At 55.2% G+C, this 5874-nt stretch overlaps 1 long non-coding RNA gene across 1 annotated transcript; it reads right to left on the bottom strand.

The window, feature by feature from the left end:
- Positions 1–580: 580 nt before the first annotated feature.
- LOC115515724 lies at positions 581–1656 on the bottom strand. The gene is made up of 2 exons (XR_003969370.1): positions 1535–1656; positions 581–960 (listed from the first exon to the last, which is right to left on the bottom strand). It is a non-coding gene; the product is annotated as an uncharacterized LOC115515724 (long non-coding RNA).
- Positions 1657–5874: the final 4218 nt, after the last annotated feature.

Below are 5874 nucleotides of genomic sequence, written 5' to 3'. Positions count from 1 at the left end.
GCTGAGTTACAGTAAGGGACAGAGCTGTAAACTACCAATCGTTTTAGCTAATGGTGGGAGGTTGGAAGATACACACACACACACACACACGCGTGCGCGCGCGCGCACGCACGCATTTATCTCTAGAGTAATTCACAAGCAAGTAAACACAGTTGGTCTCTCCTAGAAAGAAAATCAGGGGGAGGGGGGAGGTTGTTGACTACATGCCTTTTTTACATTTTAATTTTGGAACTATTTGAATGCCTTGTCTATTCAAACAATTAATTAAAAAATTAATAAAAATCAAAGCTACTACCCTCTTAGATCTTGTAAGTTGCACGTGACTAAAGCAAGCTGGCTTTCTGAGATCGAGACAGGGTTCCGGAGCACGTCCAGGCTGTGGTTGGAACCGCCCACCGCTGGACCCATCTGACCCAGAAGGACCTCTGCTAGACGTCTCCACAGCAGACAAGGCTGCGGAAATGCGCGGCAAGCACTCACTGAAAAGTTGCAAGATGTACCCTTCAAGGTTCCAGGGAAAGGCCATCAATCTCATGGCGGGGAGCTCTTGCTCTGGACACCACCCGGAACTGGCATGGGACACTGAGTCACTGGGGGACCAGACCCGCCCATCACGAGCCGTGTGTTATCACATGCGCCAAGTCCTCAGGTTGGGTAGTTTACTGACGATGAAGATAGAACGTTCAGGATCGAGGCCAATCACGTCCAGAAGGATGAGTAAATTACACAAACGGGTGGTCCAGACTGTTGCACTGATTCCTCTCGACGCACTTCACGGGGCAGGGATCCTCCGTGATCACTCAGGAGCCAACTCAGGCCTGGTTCATAGATCGGTCAACGTGAAGCCTCGTCGTCTGTCGAAAACAGACTGTGCTGGGCGACGGTCCCAATCCACGTGGCTTGAGGGGACAGCGGTGGAAGGACATTCTCCCGGTGGACAGAGCCGCGAGGAAAGGTGACCTGGAGAAAGCATGTACAAAGAGGCAGTGGGAAACGGCTTGTTGGGTGGTCAAGGGCTTGGAAGGAAGAAAATGGGAAGATCTGGAAGGAATAAGAGACTAAAGGAAAGGCACAGTACACGCATGCACTTAAGAACAGGCATGCAGCGGGCAGGTCTTGGGGGCTCACGTCAACGCCCACTGCTGGGGAGGCATTTACCAATCAGGAGGGCAGGACAACTCATCCTGCGGGTGTCCACTAGCTTCTGTCCCCACCTCATCAGCCATGGTGGCCAGGAAGGGAGCCATGGATCGCCCCAGCAGCAAGGAACCCCTCTCACCAAGGCTCATCTCATTACTGCTGCTATAAAGCGCCCGGTCTGCCAAAAGCAAATGTCGTCTCTGAACCCCCAACGTACAACCCTCCCTGCAGAAGACGACCCCACCGCTTCTTGGAGTCGCACTAGAGGGATCTAGGGATCGCAGGAGAGCCTTCCTCCTATCCCTGAGAGAAAAGCGATCTGTTCTTGCCGCATGGGGGTTTTTCCTTCCTATGCTCAATACGAAGGCATCACTGGGTAGAACACCTTACCTACCTACACAGTTTCCCACATGCCAGTGGCTCCCATCAAGTGGCCCATCTGGGTAAAAGGGGTATGACAGTGAGCGCAGGGCCATGGGATCCCCCGGTCTATTGCGTCCCCATTGCCCAGAAGCAGGACCTGTTACAAGGGTGAAAGGGCCTGTTAAAGGTGGTACTGAGGTGCCAGCTTGCGGACAGTCCCCTGTGGGGTTGGACTATTGTCCTTTAGAATGTGGTCTAAGGGCCTAACCCCAAAAGCAGTAAATGGCCCTTGGTCACAAGGGCTCGTCTGCCATCACCGTCACCCCCGGGGGTCCTCAGGCAGAATTTACGCCCCCCTGTCCCCACAGAACTTAGGATCTGTGAGGTGAGGGGCCGTGGTCCCCAGGCAGCTGACACCTCCATCGTGGGGCTCACACGCCTTGCAGGTGGCACCGTGATCCCGGTGGACTTAAAGCTGTGGCACCCCCAGCCCCACCCCCCTCTCTTTAGGTTGATCATATCAGTAGACTAGCAAGCAAGGACAGCAATCACCGTCCCGGCGGGGGGCAACTCACCCCGATTAGGTGCTGCCGCCATTGAAGGCAGGACCCCTCTGGGGGGGTCTTGGTGGCCCTTGGCCTGATGAAAAGGATCTGTGAATGAGCAGTGGCAGCCACAGAACAACTCAATAAAGACGTGGCAAACTAAGGGCGCCGATCCCTTAGGGCATGGTGGTCCGGATCGCCCCACCCGGTAAGGAACTCAGATCGGCCAAGCTGCTGCTTGAGGACGAGGGGACGCGGAGGCAGAGTCGTGGGGCTTCGAAGCGTTGGGTCACCCCACTGGGGCCCCGGGACCAGCCATCACTGCTTGCCTTAAGGCTTTTTTCACCAACCCTTTTGCCTTCACTTTTCCCAGAGGTCGGAAGGAGACTCTGCGACCCATCGCGGCCTCCCGCCGGAGCACAGCTGAGAACCTTCTGTTTTCAGAAGAAGCTGGGGCCCCAGATGTTGCTAGGGGGCCGGGACAGAGCAGATCTGGCGGTACAGGGGGTGGACGCACAGGGGGACACTTTTCTCACATGCCACTTGGGATCCGCCTGACCTCGCCGGTCTCCGGGGTTTGGGACACTTGCTCCTGCCTCATTCCGCCACAGTGGCCCACGCTGTGTGACTCTGATAAGCGAAGGCGGGCACGAGCCCGAAGCACCGTCGGTCATGTCTCGGCCCCACGCACGCACGCCCCATTCTTGCTGCGGGGGCTCTTCTGTGGAGGCCTGAAATAGAAGACCCACGCGGCACCCATACCCGTGCATGAGGAAGCGGGAGGACCAAACAGACCACGGGGACCCCTTTGAGCCATGGCTGCGGGAGCCTCCGGTGCGTTCTTCGTCCTTCCTCTCCCTGGGTGGGCAATCCTACGGCGCGGCCACCATCCGGCCTTCTGAGAGCCGTGTTCGTGAGATCGACGCATCAGCCACGTTTGACAGCATGGGCGGCCAACATTCTCTCTCCCGTTCTCTCTCTCTCCAGCTTTGCTTATCATTTCCCTCACTCTGGCGTCTCTGGAGCCGTAGTCCTTAAAACAGCGGTAGCACGCAAGCCTTTGCCCCGGGCTTTGCTTTCTAGGGAGCTCAGGCTAAGGCAAGAGGTCGGGCCCTTTTATTCCGCGCCCCCAAACCGAGTGGTCGGGACCACGATCGCTTCTCGTTTCCCGGTTAGGAAAGTTCAGCCATTGGACCAGCGCCATATAACGAGGAACCTGCAGACACAGGCCCCGAATCTGACTCTGACTTCAAGCCCGGGCTCATGCCAGGGCACTGAGGCTGTACCTCTCAACGAGGCTCCCGTGACAGGCAGGACTGGGGAAAAGCATGTGAAGAGAAGGATGGGCCGAGGGGGACCCAAAGTTGTCCAGGGCCGCGAGGCAGGGCAAGGCGAGCTTTGGTATGGCCAACCCACGTCTCCTGGCCAAGAGCGGCAAAATCAAGGCCCGGAGACGGACCCTGGGTGCAAAGCCTGAGGGTGTCCCTGAATCAGAGCCTGGTGACGTTTGGGGGAAGCGACTGGTCCGAGTCTGACGGCGAAGGGGATGTCTCGAGAGCTGTCTCCTTTATTCCTTGTCTCCTGGGGTCCCAGGAGACCCGTAGAGTGAGGGCAGAAGAGACCTGGGACCCGTCCCCACCAGCGTTTCCCATATCATGCTCCCGGGAACCCGTGTGCTCCAAAGGCACTAACATATATGCCCTGAAAAGATAACCCCTTAGAAAGCCACCAGGCGCTGGGTTAGAATAGGAAATGCGCATAGCATATACACGTTGACAAACACAGAAGGAAACAAAAGCTTACCTTCGGCATGGCCCAAGCTCAGTAGACCCTGTAACCTTTCAAAAAAAAAAATTTTGTCGGCTCTGAATGACAAATATTTACGTCTTGTGGCATGCTCTGTTTTACAGAGCGGTTTCTAGACTAGTGTTTGGAAAAACACTGAGATAACTCGATCCCCCCCCCCCCCCGTCGGATCGTGAAGGGACACTGCAGACCAGAGGTGACTCAGCTTGTCCAGACGCACAGCAGGCTCTGTCAGATACCCTGAGTCCCTGGCCCAGGCTCTGACTCTGACCTGGAAGAAATTTCCGCTGCGTGATTGTTGCCAAGCTATTAATGAAAATGACACCTAAATTAGCTTCAGAAAATGAGGTTTTAGCATTGGAAAGTTTTTGACTGTTGAAATTGGGAATGCAAATGAGTATATGTGCTAGAAATCAATTAGCAAGTGAGAAAGGAGCCCTACCAAGTCTGGTCATCGCAACCCACTTGGAGCCTCAGTTTCCCCTTTGGTGAGGGGGGAGGGGGGGAGGGACCAGGCTAGCATACTGCTGAGGTTCCTCCCAGAGGGGATGAGATTCTGTGATTTCAGAGCTAAGGGTCAAAGAGCAGAGAGGTCTGGGGACCAGCGATGGGGGACCCCTCAAAGGGGAAAGAGGCCAGCTGGCCTAGCGAACGGCCCCTGGCAGGCTTCTCAGCTGTTCGCCCCCCCTCCAACCCCGAGGAAGGCCCTTGTCCTCATATGCAAAGCGCGCATCTCACATTAGCTTGCAAGGCAGCACTGATTAGTAATTAAACAGCTTAAAAAAAAAATAAAGCCATTAAAGCGAATGCCATCAAGATCAGAACTTCAGACGCTGGCTCGTAATTAGGAGCGTACCTCGAGACCCACAGGAGAGGACATTTACATTTTAACACACACGCTGCACAAGCATTAATATCTCCCCCCTCGCCGCCCCTGTTCCCACCATCGGGGAACTTGCTGCTGAATTCATTGGCTTTCCAGTTTTACCCTGATCCTGGGAAAAGCGGGCCATCTTGCAGGAAGGAAGCAGAGAGAAGTGACAAGGGGTTTTGCATCAGGCTGTAGCCCCACGGTGCCTGGCCGCATTACTTTGGGCAAGTTTCCTAATCGTCTCAGCAAACCTTCTTTTGCTCACCTTTAAAATTTTTTTTTTTTTAATGTGTATTTATTTTTGAGAGAGACGGAGCGTGAGCGGGGGCGGGGCAGAGAGAGAGAGAGAGAGAGAACGAGAGAGAGAGGGAGACAAAGAATCGGAAACAGACTCCAGGCTCTGGGCTGGCAGGACGGAGCCCAACACGGGGCTCGAACTCGGGAATGGCGAGATCATGACCTAGGTCCGAGTCAGACGCTTAACCGATCGAGCCACCCGGGCGCCCCTGCTCATCTTTAAAATGGGGCTAGCGATGCCCATCTTACAGTGTTATGCTAAGGATTAAATCAGTCAACGCATTTCTGAAGGTAACACATAGTCAGTCGACGCCTGATATCTGCTGTCTGGCACTCAGCCCTCTGCTGAGCGCTGTTGGGGGCCAGAGGGGCGGATGTGGGGCTCTGGAGAAGACTTATTCTCCTTGGAAAGTGAGATGAACAAACGCAAAATCATTTGGTTCATCCAAATCAGGGGCTCTCAGGGGGGCTGGTCTGCGGTAAGTCACGGTCACGGCTGCAGCGATGTGGACTCAGCGTGCAGCCCTGGAAGGATGGATGCCATTCACAGCCCTTGGTTCCTGCCTGGCCTCCTCCTGGTCACTTTCCACCCATGATCCCATTTAGTCCTTGGCAACCGTCTCCATACCCATTCGACAGATGAGGACATCAAGGCTGAGAGAACCCAACCAGCTTGTTGAGCAGAGCCAGGAGATGGAGGGGCCAATCGGTGAGACCCCACAGCCCTAGTGTGGGGAGAGCCCTGACTGCAGAACTGGGGGGTCCCGAGGCTCTCCCTTCACCTGTGAATGCAGCCTCTTAGGAGAGAGAGCCAGCCAGTAGCCTGGGGAATTGGACAGGCCTGCATTCTAG

The sequence above is a fragment of the Lynx canadensis genome, chromosome B3 (genome assembly GCF_007474595.2).
Source record: "Lynx canadensis isolate LIC74 chromosome B3, mLynCan4.pri.v2, whole genome shotgun sequence".
Classification (NCBI taxonomy): Eukaryota; Metazoa; Chordata; class Mammalia; order Carnivora; family Felidae; genus Lynx; species Lynx canadensis.
The sequence above is the reverse complement of the archived record's forward strand: the minus strand, read 5'-3'. Positions and strand labels throughout refer to the sequence as shown.